Source organism: Carcharhinus amblyrhynchos, chromosome 8, assembly GCF_965287045.1.
Source record: "Carcharhinus amblyrhynchos chromosome 8, sCarAmb.v2.hapA, whole genome shotgun sequence".
Classification (NCBI taxonomy): domain Eukaryota; kingdom Metazoa; phylum Chordata; class Chondrichthyes; order Carcharhiniformes; family Carcharhinidae; genus Carcharhinus; species Carcharhinus amblyrhynchos.
Window position 1 is genome coordinate 15,231,734 of NC_137331.1, and position 14,418 is coordinate 15,246,151.

Genomic DNA, 14,418 nt, shown 5'->3' on the forward strand with positions numbered 1-14,418 from the left:
TTTCAGATGCCTGCAGTGCAGGAATAGCAAGAACTGGGAGTCAGTGATGAATTGAGAAAACCAGCACTCAATATTACACTCAGAACTGCTCCGATACTGGCACTGTTTGTAATTTAAAGGAAATTTGAAGAGCACATAGTGAGATACTGGACATCAGCAGTCCACAGCCAGAGCATGGGCCAGCTCACCAGAGAGTTCTGCTGCAGGTGACTCAGATGATGACTTTTTTTAGAGCTGCCCATGGAAGGAGATTGATTAGTGTCCATTGATGCATTGGGAAGTGCCAGAAATCATAATGTTGATGTCAAGGACTCTGGAGGAGTCCAGTACCAACTTGGCACAGGAGCTGAGCACCCATATACTTTCCAGTGGTGGCAAACTCTGTTGACACACTTGTGGCATGACCATGATGTGAGGTCCAATTATCAGCTTTTGTTGCAACAAAAGCAGGTGTCACTGTCTGATGCTGTGGCGGAAGCTCAGTTTGAAGTTAGGCAAGCTCAGATTGCCGTCATGGGTTGGGGGGGTGTTAATACAGTGAGTGTCCCTGGCCTCTCTCAGGATGACAGTACTTGAGTATTTGTGCTCGCACCACTGTCAAACCATCTTTGCCCTTGCTGTTACCTGTCAGCCAGTCCAGATTGCTGCCACCCATGACAATGTGATGATATTTGAAGTCAAACCCACAAGGTTCAGAGTCATTAGAAGTCATTCCATCAATCCATCTACGGTCTCCTCCATTGAAAATCAGCAGCATTTCACTGTTAATCTAACAGCAACTGAGGTATCAGTGCATATGGAATGTAATAACAGGCAATGGCACATAAAAGGCAGGCACTAAGGGAATGTACAGGGTGATTAATTATTGTTGGCATGCAATAAATTCTCAATTTATGTAGGAATGTTTGTTTTGTGGTGGTCAGTAATAAAGGCAAGGTAAGGTGTATGACAATGATGAATGGGAAGTTGAGTCAACCATGGGCTTACTATTGAGGGAGAGTGTGGTTGACATCCTTCCTCAGCAATGTGTTGCCTTCCCTGCTGTGGACCACAACAAACTGGGACACACACTCTGCTGAGTAACTTTGTAACTGCTCCAGAGCAGCTCAGTGTGTTGTTAAAGTACCACATTGGTTTATTCTGTCACATTTCTTGTGGCAGCACCGTTTTCATTATATGGTAATGCCACATATGCATTAGCTGAGCACAAGAATCATGAGCCATGTCAGCAAGATTCATCTCTTGGTGCCAGCAGCAATCCATTGGTTTATTATGCTGAAGAGTGTAGGAATCACAGCTGCTCAGGCCTTACATGATACATAGAACATAGAACAGTACAGCACAGGCCCTTCGGCCCTCAATGTTGTGCATGCTATGTCCAAACCCAAGATCAAGCTTTATCACTCCTTATAATTCTGATGTGTTCCATGTGCCTATCCAATAATCGCTTGAAAGTTCCTAAAGTGTCCGAATCCACTATCACCGCAAACAGTCCATTCCACATCCCAACCACTCTCTGAGTAAAGAATCTACCTCGGACATCCCTCCTATATCTCCCGCCATGAACCTTATAGTTATGCCCCCTAGTAACAGCTATATCCAGCCGAGGATACACAATATATGTACACACCACCTGGACATAGAGAGAAGGCAACGCCCCTCGGTTGCAGTACATCCTAAAGTTGATACATGACGCATATGCATCAGTCAATGACACCCAGCATGAGCCAGATAACTGCAATTCCCACAAATCTGCATGCTCACCCCATTGGTTTTCTTTATCAGTTTAGAAGGATTGAGAAGCATAGAAGCTCATGGTCACAGTCAACTTCACAGCCATTGGCAATGTCACCTGTTCTTAGGTTGCAGTTGTGGCCAATTTTAGTTAAGTATATTTTTTCTATATCTAGGTTTCAGACAAAGCTCGGCACAACATCGAGGGCTGAAGGTCCTGTGCTGTGCTATAATGTTCTATGTTCTATATTGTTAGTATTACATAAAGGGCTGCAACTTCTGAGCTCCCCAGCATTGGATTTGGGGGAACCCTAAATGCTTTAGGGAATCCCTTGTGGAACTTTACAGATAAAGGTTTGCACTGCAATTGCCAACTTCTGGGTATTGTGCTGCGCTGGGAGCCATCCAAAAATGCAATTTAAATTGTTAACTTTGTTTACTTTGGATGGTTAACCAAGAAGTAGGGATTCCTTCTAATAACAGCCGTCAACTTGTTCTTGCAACTGCCAATAATACTTCACACATATTCATCCAGCATTTCTGACCCACCCATGACCACATCAGTTCCAATGAAATATATGTAGAGGCTGGGTAGAGAATCACAGAGATTGACATGAGTGCCTGAAAATTTGGAGAATAGACCAGCATTTGATGCCAAAAATGGAGCCTCATTAACAAGAACAGAGAATGTTCGAAAAGGTCAACAGGTCTGGCAGCATCTATAGGGAGAAAAGTTAGAGTTAATGTTTCAAGTCAAGTTGATTGTTTATCAGCAATAAGGACTGGGAGAGGAGTGTTAGATATTAAACTATAGCCATGGGATTGCAACAAGATGTAGCAACTTTTGGAATAAAAGACAGATGGCCTAGAGTGAAATGGAGACGAGGAAAGAAAGGATTTTGCACTGGCACTGAGAAAATAAATGGATGGAGTATTTAAAACAAGGACTTCAAGTAGGAGGAGAATAGTCACAGTCTGAAGTTGTTGAACTCAATCACTGGAACTCTACCGCCTCACCCGCCATGGAACTGGAGCAAGCAAGAGGTGGACAATGGAAGTATCTGTTTGCCTTGGACAGGATTTTATGGTCTTGGGTCAAGTGAGGCCATAAAATCCTGCCCAATGTTAAGGACAGAAGGCTGTAACATGCCTAACCAGAAGATGAGATGCTGCTCCTCCAGCTTGCATCAGACTTCACTGAGGCATTGCAGCAGGCCAAAGATGGACAACAAGACGCTGAGTTAAAATTGCAAGCAAGAGGAAGGTTGGGATCATGCTTGTAGACTGAATGAAGGTTCTCCATAAAACGGTCACCCAGTCTGCATTTAGCATGCCACAACTGTCCATAGTGGAGCAGACCATATTGGGAGCAGCAAATACAATAGACCAAATTGAAGGCGGTGTAAATGAAATATTGCTTCATCTGAAAGGAATGTTTGGGATCCTGAGTGATGAGGAAGGAGGAGATAAAGGGGCAGGTGTTAGGCCTTCTGCAGTTGCAGAGAAAGGTGCTGTTGGTGCCTTGACAGAGACAAAGGGGGAAATGAAGGCTGTGTAAGGAGGGAAAGGGTGAAGGGTGGGGGCTCATGGTGGAAGATGAAGGAGCAAGAAGGTGGATGAAGAAGATGAACAATGGAAGGCAGAGGGAAGGCCAAGGGGAGGGAAGCTGGGCCTTGACAAACAATCATGAAAAGCTCACAAACAAGGGGGTCAAATGGATGCCACATTGTTCATTGGAAGGGGATGCATGAAGACTCCAGATGTAGTGGGTTGAGGTCAATGGGCAAGAGTGCCTTGCAGGTAATGGGCGGGAGGAAGATGGCTGAATTGAAGAACAAACTTCTTTTTGAGGATGCTAGTCTTTTCCCTCCAGGTTGCTAACATCCTATGTGATTTGATGAAGACAGGTGGACTGGAGAGAGTGATATGAGTGTACCAAACTTCAAACATGGTGCCGTAACCTTCAAACCCACCAGCTGAAGATGGGTGAATAAATCATCTGCTGGCACACCAAGGGAGTCAGCAGAGGGGAACTCGCCTGTGCATCATTAATAAAGTTCCAAGTACAGAATCTGGCATGGGATCCTGCCATTTTGGTCAGTGGCACAGATGCTACTGGAGCTACTGTCACTGCACTTAGTCTCAAAATGGTAGAACTGCACCCTATGTTTTTGGACTGTTTCTTTAAATCCAGAGTACAAAAGAAAATAATAAAGGACACATGATCTATTGCTAGCGCTGCTGGCAATAGGCTAAAAGATGGTTACCATAGAAACAGGTTAAGATTTACTGAACCAATGTACCATATTTCCACCTGAACATAAAGATGAAAAGCAGCTATTTTGCTTTGTGTATACTTACAAACTCCAAGGCCATCTGATTGAAGAACACTAGACAGAGAGAAGGAATGGCGGCTCTTGCGGTCTGTAGTGGGAACATGCTATTTCCTGTTAAACATTCTGGGCAATGTTTGTCCACTGATCAAAAAGAAGAGCCTGCAGCAATGAATGACATTAGAAGTTTTGCTCTAATGAAGTCATGAGAAGAAAGGGTGGCATGGTAGCACAGTGGTTAGCACTGCTGCTTCACAGCTCCAGGGTCCTGGGTTCGATTCCCGGCTTGGGTCACTGTCTGTGTGGAGTTTGCAAGTTCTCTTCATGTCTGCGTGGGTTTCCTCCGGGTGCTCTGGTTTCCTCCCACAGTCCAAAAATGTGCAGGTTAGGTTGATTGGTCATGCTAAGAAATTGCCCCTTAGTGTCCAGGGATGTGTAGGTTAGAGGTATTGGTGGGTATAATATGTAGGGAGATGGGGGTAGGGTCTGGGTGGGATTGTGTTTGGTGCAGACTTGATGGGCTGTAGGGCCTCTTTCTGCGCTGTAGGGTTCTATGATCTATAAAATCACTACATGGGAGGCTTACTGCAGAAAGCCAGTTTGAGAACACCCAGGTGATTGAGGGAAAGAGCTTCCAATGATCACAGGACAATATGACTCAGCACCATGGGGAGAAGTGAACTCATTGGAAGCTGGGAGTGACATTAGACTATTTGCTGAAAAGACTGCAATTGCTGTAAAGTACATATATGACATGAGGTTATAGGTTCCATGAAGACATTAATAAGTATTATCTTTTTCTGTAGTTAAGAATATTTTGTTCCCTGAGTACAGTGTTCTTATAAGCATTACTCCTATCTAATTGTTTTACTGGCATCTGTTGATGGTTCTAATGAAGTGCAGTCTTTGGCAGGCTTTTTCAATCTGCAAGAAGGTGACCTGTAAGCAAGACTTGTTTTACTAGTAGTTATTACTATTTTGCTGAATTACTGTTATTGTTAAACTCAATTATTAATGTATATAAAGATGTTCCTTCTATTAACCGAAGCATTTGACTACTTCATTTGTGGTCTCAAGTACCACATCTTTTTGGTGATGAGGTGGAAAGCTATGTTTGGGGCAGTCAGTGAGTTCAATGAGAGAAGATATGACTGGACTAAATACATGGAGAGGTTGCAGCAATTCTTTTTAGCAAATGGAATAGAAGAAACAGGCAAAGCAATGCTTAATTCTCCTGAGTGCGTGCAGAGAGAAAACTCAAAAGTTGACAAGGAATCTGGCCTCACCACGGAAGCCAGGAGAGATTTCATTTGCAGATTTAGATTCTCTGGTCCAAAATCACCATAACCCAAAGCCATTGACGATTGTTCAAAGATTCAAATTTCATCGCCATTTTTGACAGCAGGTCAATTGGAATTATTCCAGCTTTCAAAACACACTGATTTTTGAGCACGTTAGAAAGTATGCTGAGAGATAGGCTGGTCTGTGGGATTAACAAGGACAGCATTCAGCGATGTTGTTTGAGGGAAGCCACTCTTAGTTTCAACATGACTTTAGAAACTTAGTTTTCTCATCCCATTAAATTAGCCTCACTTAGATTTAGGTTCTTAACTGTTTTACATAAAAACATTCAAATTAGGAGCAGGAATGGCCACTCAGTCCTCCAAGCCTGCTCTGTCATTCAATAAGATTGTAGCTGACCTGTTTGTAACCTCAGCCCCACATTTCCAACTACTCCCAATAAACTTTCATCCTAAACTCTGTCCTAAATGGGTGACTCCTTATTTTTAAATAGTGGCCCCAAGTACGAGATTATCCCACAAGTGGAAACGTTCTTTCCACATCAACATGTCAAGACCCCTCGCTATCTTACATATCTCAATCACATCACCTCTTAGTCTTCTAAACTCTAGAGGGTACAATTATGTCCAACTTTTCCTTGTAAGACAATTCACCCATTCCTGGTATTAGCCTAGTAAACCTTCTCTGAACTGCTTCCAATGAATTTTGATTCTTCCTTAATTAAGGTGACCAATGCTGCATACATACTGTAGCAGATAAGACCTCATCAATGCCCTGTGAAATTGAGGCATAACCTCCCTTCTTTTGTATGCAAATCCCCTCACAGTAAACAATAACATTCTATTAGCTTTCTGAATTACTAGCCATAACCAAAGAGTAGTCTCATGTGGTTCATGCACTAGAACACCTTGATCCCTCTGCATCTCAGAGCGCTACAATCTCTCATCATTTAAACAATATGTTTTCCTTTAGTTTCCTGCCAAAATGGACAATTTCCACTTTCCCACATTATGCTCCAATTGCCAGGTCTTTACTCTTTTATTTAACATAGTCATTCATATCCCTTTGACCTTGACATACCTAATTTTCCCATCTATTGCTGAACTATAGAATCCCTGCAGTGCAGAAGGAGGCGATTTGGCCCATCGAGTCTGCACCAACTCTCTGAAAGAGCAACGTATGCACAAACATCCTCCCACACCCCCAGGATCTCTGTATTTACCACGTGCATTTGCCATGTCTATTCCACCTAACCTACACATGTGGAAGAAAATTGGTGCACCCGGAGGAAACCAACACAGACACAGGGAGAGCATGAAAATGCCACACAGTCACCCAAGACCAGAATTGAACCCTGGTCCCTGGCGCTGTGAGGCAGCAGTGCCACTGTGAGCCACTGTGCTGCCAAAAAAAAGTGACATGTCAAAGCTTTTTGTCTGGCATTCTTAAAAATACCAAAATAAACGGAAAACAACGATTTATACCATGTGAGAAGAAAAATTGGTTAGGAAGTAGACACTGATTGGTAGAAGCATTGCACAGAGAATGGATGTTCTTTCCGTCTGCAAATAACAGAGCCGTGTATTGCACGGAGAATGCACCAGGTGGCTGACAGTTAAGTGCCAAGCGTTGTTTGAATTATGCTGACAACTAATTTAAGATTGTCAGTTGGGCTCACAGTGTGGGCACTTCCGTATGTTGGAAGCTACTTATATTAACACACAAGGCTCTGATCTTTGCAGGAGGAAAGAACACGCACACACATTGTGCCTGTTTCAGCTAAAGTAAATAAGCGACAGCTGTTCACTGACTCATTCCTCAGGACAATATCTTGACCAATCAGGATCACGCTGCCTGCTTTACATTTCTTGGCATTTAACTGTCAATCACCATCAACTGGGGCATTCGCCATGGCAATGCCTTTGCCAATCAGAGTATACTTGCCAACCAATCAGCAGTTTCTTCTATACAGTATTAATTATTGTTTCCCCATCACTATTTTTGCAATATGTCCTGATGAGTGCAAGATCAAATGCTTTGACATGTCTCTTTTTTCATCAATACTGAATCAATATCAGAAAATGACTATACTCTATCTACCTTTGTGTAATCTGTAAATTTAGCAATCATACCTATTTTTCCAATCTAAGGGAACCTTCTCTGAATTTTGGGAATGTTGGAAAATTAAAACGAATGAATCAACTATCTAACTAGCCATTTTTTTAAGAGCCTAAGGTGAAGTGAATCAGGACCGGGGATTTCTCAGCCTGAAGCTCCAACAATTTTCTCATTACCATTTCCCTGGTGATTGTAATTCTTGCTTCCCCTCCATTTCCTGACCACAGCTATTTCTGAGATGTTACTTGTATCCTCTATAGTGAAGTCTGATGTGAAATATCAGTTGAATTCATCTTTCATCTCCTTGTTTTCCATTATTTCTTGAATTCACTTTCCACTGCAACAATGCAAAATTTGTTAACTCTTCTTACTTAAATATTTACAGAAACTCTTACTATCTGTCATCATATTGCTAGCTAGCTTTCTCTCTTACTCTAGTTTTTCATCCTATCAATACTTTGCTTATCCGTTGCTATTTTTTATATTCTGTCTACTCTTCTGACCTGCCACTCATTTTAATACAATTATATGCTTTCTCTTTAAGGTTTTTTTTTTATTCATTCATGGGATGTGGGAGTCATTGGCTAGGCTTGTATTTATTCTCCATCTCTAGTTGTCCTTGAGAAGGTAGTGGTGACAGGCCTTTTTAAACTGTTGCAGTCCATGTGGTGTAGGTACACCCACAGTGTCGTTAGGGAGTTACAGGATTTTGAACGAGGCACCATGAAGGAATGTGATATATTTTCCAGTCAGGATGGTGAGTGGCTTGGAGAGGAGGTGGCGATGTTTCCATGCATCTGCTGCTCTTGTCTGTAATGATCTCAATAAGGCCCATGAGTGGGCCACTTGGTGTATCAGCTTCCTCATTGAGGTATTGATTGCCTGTGCAATTAGGGAGTCTCACCTATGCATATAATGAGGAGTGTTAGGTCTATTGGCACTCCGTATTCTGACTTTGTACCTGAAGCACACTTCGGAGTGGAGATAAATTTGTAAATAAAGGGAATCTAGTGAAGGGACACCGGCCTCTGAGGAGTTTTTTCACTGTCCTTCTACATTGTAGTGGTCGTAGATTTGGAAAGTGCAGTCTAAGGAGCTTTGCTGAGTTTCTGTAGTATATCTTGTTGATGATGCCATAGTTCGTCAGTGGAGGGAATGGATGCTTATTGATAGGATGTTAATCAACTGAAAATTTTTGTCCTCGATGATACTTCTTCAGTTTGTTGGTGTTGTACTTGTCCAGGCAAGAGTAGAGTATTCCATAACACTCCTGAGTTGTGCCTTGTAGCTGGTGGACAGGCTTTGGAAAGTCAGGAGGTGATTTGCTTGCTGTAGGATTCCTGGTCTTTGACCTGCTCATGTAGCCACAGTATTTATATAGAATCATAGAATCCCTACAGTACAGAAAGAGGCCATTCAGACAATCAAGCCTCCACCAACAACAATCCCACACCTGTCAATCAACAATCCCATATGCCTATCCTATTTGGCATGTCAGCTGCCACTCTCACCAGTTTCCCATCCATTGACTCCATCTACACTTCCCACTGCCTCGGAAAAGCAGCCAGCATAATTAAGGACCCCACGCACCTGGACATACTCTCCTTCGCCGCCTTCTAGAAGAAAAAATATACCAAAATCTGAGATCATATATCAACTGACTCAAGAACAGTTCTTTCCTGCTGCCATCAGACTTTTAAATGGACCTACCTTGCAATAAGTTGATTTTTCTCTAAACCATAGCTATGACTATAATACTACATTCTGCACTCTTTCCTTTCCTTCTCTATGAATGGTATGCTTTGGTTGTATGGTATGTAAGAAACAATACTTTTCACTATATACTAATACATATGACAATAATAAATTAAATCAAATCCCCATAACCCAATGTATTTACCCTGCTAATCCCCTTGACACTAAAGGGCAATTTAGCATGGCCAATCAACCTAACCCGCAGCTCTTTGGCATGTGGGAAGAAACCAGAGCACCTGGAGGAATCCCACGCAGACATGGGGAGAATGTGCAAATTCCACACAGTCACCCAAGGTTGGAATTGAACCCAAGTCCTTGGCATTGTGAGGACTATATAGCAAATTCAATTGAATTTCTGATCAATGGGAACCTGCAGGATGTTGATCATGGGGGATTCAGTGATGGTAATCCCATTGAATGTCAAGGGGGGCAAGGGTTTGAATCTTTCTTGTGGGAGATGATCTTTGCCTGGCACTTATGTGGTGCAAATGTTACTTGTCACTTGTCAGCCCAAGCCTGGATATTCTCCAGGTTTTGTTGTGTTTGGGTTTGGACTCTTTCTATCTGAGCAGCTGTGAATGGTACTGAACATTGTGCAGTCATCAGTAAACATCCCCATTTCTGACCTTATAATGGAAGGAAGGTCTGTGATGAAACAGCTGAAAACGGATGATGCCCAGCAAAATTTCTGATACCAAACTTCCCCAGTGTATTTTCCAGCAGCAGAGATGGCTCATCAATGAAAAGTAGTGGGGTCTTCCAGTCCTGTAGATGTCTATGGGTTTTCACTGTTCTGCATCCTCTGTTGCTACACAGGAGGTTGCTATCACTAACATGATCCGTGGATGTATGTTTGTCCTAGGGCATATTGAGCTCATTTTAATCTATTCAAAATCAATTCACTTTCACAGAGTTAAAATAAGGGCCATTGTTTTAGAACACTATCTGAACACACTCAAAAAAATCACTACCTTTTGGACATTTGCTTCTTTGCTTATCCCAATCAAAATGAAAGTTAGAAATCTCCATTAAAATCACGATGTCTTTCCAGTATATATACACCTCAGAGCTACCAACAGGCAGCCTGCACACAAATCCTATTACAGTCTCAAATAATTTTCCATTTCTTAATTATACCCATAATATCTCAATGGCTCCTTAGCTCTTATTATATCCCGTTATCATTGAAACGATTCAATCTTCCCTACCCCCTCTTCTCTGTTTAAGAAGCATAATTTAAAATATAAGTAAAATTTGTGGCCAGACAACGGCCATCAGCAAAGACAGAGAATCTCACCTCCAACCCTTGACAGTCACTGGCATTGCCAACAGAATCTCTCATCGTGGGGGTTACCATTAACTAAACATTAAATTGGGCTAGCCAAATAAATACTGTCACTACAAAGGCAGGTCAGAAGCTAGGAAGTCTATTATGAGTAACTCATCTCCTGATCCTCCAAAACGCATTCACCATCTACAAGGCACAAGTCAGGAGTGTGATGGAATAATCTGCTCTTGCCTGGAAGAATGCAGCTCCGATGACACTCAAGAGGCTCAACACCATCCAAGATAAAGCAACCCATTTTACTGGCATCCTATCCATAAACATTCACAAACACGCACCACCAATGTACAGTGGCAGCAGTGTGCACCATCTACAAGATGCACTGTAAGAGTTCACCAAGATTCCTTAGGTAGCACATTCCAAATCCATGGCCACTATAATCTGGAAGGACCAGGGCAGCAGGTACATGGGAACACCATCACCACAGAAATTACCCTCCATGCCACTCGCCACCCTCACTTGGAAATTCATCACTGTTCGTTAGCTGTCACTGGGTCAAAATCCTGGAACTGCTTTCCCAACAGCACAGTGAGTGTACCTACACCACATGGACAGCAGAGGTTCAAGAAAGCAGTTCATTACCCCAGCTTCTCAAGGGCAATTAGGGGTGAACAACAAATGCAGGCCGAGCCAGCAAAGCCCACATCCAATCAATAGAAATAACTTTCTCTTATTTATAGGACACAAAATAAAAGATGCAGCAGGTTTGAAATCAGAAGACTTCCATTTTTTAAATTCTCTCTGACATATGGAGCTGCAAAGACAGCCACTTTACTTAAAATAATCAATATCAATTTTGTCTCAATTAAATTAATCCTCTTGTTTCTCTTCAAATAATCTTTAAAAAGGATAGAGGAAGAATCAAGAAAAATATTCCTCAGTGCAATTGAATGATGTTACCAATAAATTCTGGAAAATTAAATGCACTGCACTGGCTGAGATAGAATAATCCAAATTTAGCTCACAGTGTAAAAGCACAAGTATGAATTCCAGGCCTGGGCTTTTGAGAAAGGCTAAATTCACATTGCTGTCTCTCCAGGATCACCCGATTAGTTAAAGATTAAATTGCTAGAGACTGTTGTGAACAACCCAGAAGAATAATCATTTGCGCTTGTGATTAAATTAGAATAAGGATTTCTTTTAAAGTATTCTTTTACAAGATGATTGCGTAGTTGTGCTCAGCCAAGATTTATTGCCTGAATTGACCTTGAGAAAGTGGTGGTCAGCCGCCTTCTTGAACTGCTGCAGTCCATATGGTGTAGAGATACACACAGTGCAGTTAGGAAGGGAATTCCAGGATTTTGCCCCAGCCACAGTGAAGGAATATTGATACACTTCCAAGTCAGGATAGTGTGTGACTTGAACTTGCCGGTAAAGGTATTCCCATACATCTGCTGCTCTTGTCCTAGGTAGCAGTGATTGTGGGTTTGGAAGACATTGTTGAAGGAGCCTTGGTGCGTTGTTGCAGTGCATCTTACAGATAGTACACAGGCTGGGACTGTGTATTTGTGGTGGAAGGATTTTTAAGGTGGTGGATGAGATGTCAATCCAGTTTTGTCCTGAATAGTTTCATGAGTGTTGCTAGAGCTGCACTCATCCAGTAAGTGGAAAGTATTCCACCATGTTCCTCACTTGTGTCCTGTGGACATGCTGTGGGGAATCAGGAAGTGAATTACTTGCTCTTGTAGCAACAGTATTGTATATGTACAGTATATGTCTGGTCCAGTTAGGTTTCTGATCAATGATAACCCCCTGGATGTTGGTGGTGGGAATTCAGTGATGGTCAAGTGTTTGATTCTGTCTTGTTGGAGATGGTTACTCATAAAGCATAGAATCTACAGTGCAGAAGGAGGCCATTCAGCCCATTAAGTCTGCACCGACTACAATCCCACCCAGGCCCTATTCCTGTCACCCCCTCATATTTACCCTGCTAATTCCCCTGACACTAGGGTCAATTTAGCGTAGGAGCACCCAAAGGAAACCCACGCAGACACGGGAAGAATGTTCAAACTCCACACAGTGACCCGAGGCTAGAATTGAATCCAGGTTTCTGGTGCTGTGAGGTAGCAGTGCTAACCACTGAGCCACTGTGCCACTCTGTTCAATGCTATTCCTTCACAGTGGCTGTGGCAAAATCTTGGAACTCCCTTCCTAACTGAATTGTGCATGTCTCTACACCATATGGACTGCAGCAGTTCAAGAAGGCAGCTGACTACCACTTTCTGAAGGTTATTGCCAGGAACTTGTGTGACGCCAGTATCATTTGACACTTATCAGCCCAAGCTAACAAGGTTCGTTGCATATGGATACAAAACTGATCAGTATCTGAGGAGTTGCAAATGATGTTGAACATGGATCAGAGAACATCCCCAATTCTAACTTAATGATGAAGAAGTTATTATTGAAGCAGCTGAAGATGTTTGGGCCTTAGAACTCTTGCAGTGATGCCTTGGAACTGAGATGATTAGCCTCTAACCACAATCAGCTTCCTTTGTGCCAAGTATGACTCCAATTAGTGGAAAGGTTTCACCCATTCCAAAACCTAAATTAACCTTAGAGTTAAATTTGGTGGTTGGTAACTCCAAATCTCAATAGTCTTTAGCCCTCCCGCACATGCACAGGCTGAGAGTGGGCTGCACACGCACAGTACTTCATCCCTATGTTATTCTGACCCAAGAAAGATGCTGCAGGTCTGCACATTGAGAGAAGGATGTGAAAATCCAGAACTGGTGCCAGCACGTATCCCAGATGTGCACACGGGAGAGGGACAGGGAGAAGACCTTAACAGACAAGAGTAAATAGGAAGACATTCGAAAAAAGAAGTACCTGGTAAGAGATAAAGAGAGGAGACAGAAACCAGTCCCAGTTAAATTAATGGAAAAGAGATGAGCAGAGAAACAAGTTCCTGGTTGGAAAAAGGCTGTGGGAGGGCCAAACTTTAAGAGGGCTCAGAAGACGCCCAGATAATTGAAGAGGACTACTAGGTCACAGGTACACCTTTACAGCAATGGCATGGCTGAAGATCTGAAATTGTGACAATAATTTGGTGCTTCATTGTGTAGGCAGGAAACCAGGGGAATGGAATCTCAGGAGATGAGATTGAAACCCTGTAAGGAGCGCTGTATTATTATATGCTTTATTAACTGTTTTCTTAATGTGCCTGGCTACCATCAGTGACTTATGCATATATACACCGAGGTCCCTTTGTCCCTCACCTTCCTTACAGGTTCTCCCTTTATTTTATACTACCTCTCAACATTCTTCTTGCTAAAACACATTTTTCTGCATTGGACATCATCTGCCACATGTCTGCCCAATCTGCCAATATTTCTATGTCCTTTTGAAATTCAAGACTATCCTCATCACAGTTGGCAATGCTTCTGATCTTCATATCATGTAGCAATTTGAAATCATGCCCTGAGCATCACAATCCAGGTCACTAATATATATCAGAAAGGCCCAGTCTATTCAATCTCTCTTCATAAGCTAACCCCCTCATCTCCAGTATCAGCCAGGTGAAGCTTCTTGGTGAGATAGGGAGATAGACATCTCCCCATCTCACCGAGAGTGTATGGGCATGTATGGGGTGTCAGGGAGGGGCAATACCTTTGGTGGGGGGAACATGTCATGTCCTTTCAGGGCGGTTTGTCCATCCTTTGTCCCCATCTGGCACTCAACTCTCACCTGTGGCTCCCCGTAGCTGTTTGCATGTGACAGTGGCCACACCCTGGGCAACGGCCTCGACAAACCGGCTAAACCAGGTGAGGGTAGCCGACTGGTCTCAACTCTCGGTGAGATAGGGAGATGTCTATCCCAGCATATGAAGACAGA